The following is a 644-nucleotide window of genomic DNA, read 5'->3' on the forward strand; positions in this document are numbered from 1 at the left end:
CAGTAATTAACAAAGCCTACAAATAACAAATTTACACTGCAATCAGTTGTAAAATACAGAAACAAAAGTAATCAAATTAATATTTTTAGTGCAACTGTTTTGTGTAAGAACCCAAAAGATATATTCACAGTCATGATTGCAACAAGAATTTTGCTATAAATGCAGAAGGTAGGAGTTTATTTCCCATAGAGCCAGGCTGCTCTTTAAATCAAACTGCTTTCCTGAGACCGCTCCAAGCTTTCCAAAACTCGTTGTAGTTATTCTTTTTCTTTAACTTGATTTCTGACAGCCAATTCAATTAGGCTGGATATGTGTGGGTGTAAAAAAAGGCATCATGACAAACTCAGAAGATGGATGGCAACCTTTGTTTCACCATTAAAATCAAGAGTGCGTCGCATTGAAGCTCAATACATTGGCATATTACCAACAGTAGTAAAACCGACACAGTTTGGACTGCAGCGCCAGACAGGGTCATAACTAATCACCTTCTGCTATTCAGTTGTTTCTGAAAAAAAGATCTGCTTGCTAGATTTTCATTTTCGGCCGCCAGTGGTGGAGACTGTATTTGGTATATCCACCACTTTTTATTAGGAGTTTGTCTAACAAAAGGCAAAAAGCAAGATAAAAAAATGAAGCTAAAGGCA

The sequence above is a fragment of the Micropterus dolomieu genome, linkage group LG14 (genome assembly GCF_021292245.1).
Source record: "Micropterus dolomieu isolate WLL.071019.BEF.003 ecotype Adirondacks linkage group LG14, ASM2129224v1, whole genome shotgun sequence".
In the NCBI taxonomy this organism is placed as follows: Eukaryota; Metazoa; Chordata; class Actinopteri; order Centrarchiformes; family Centrarchidae; genus Micropterus; species Micropterus dolomieu.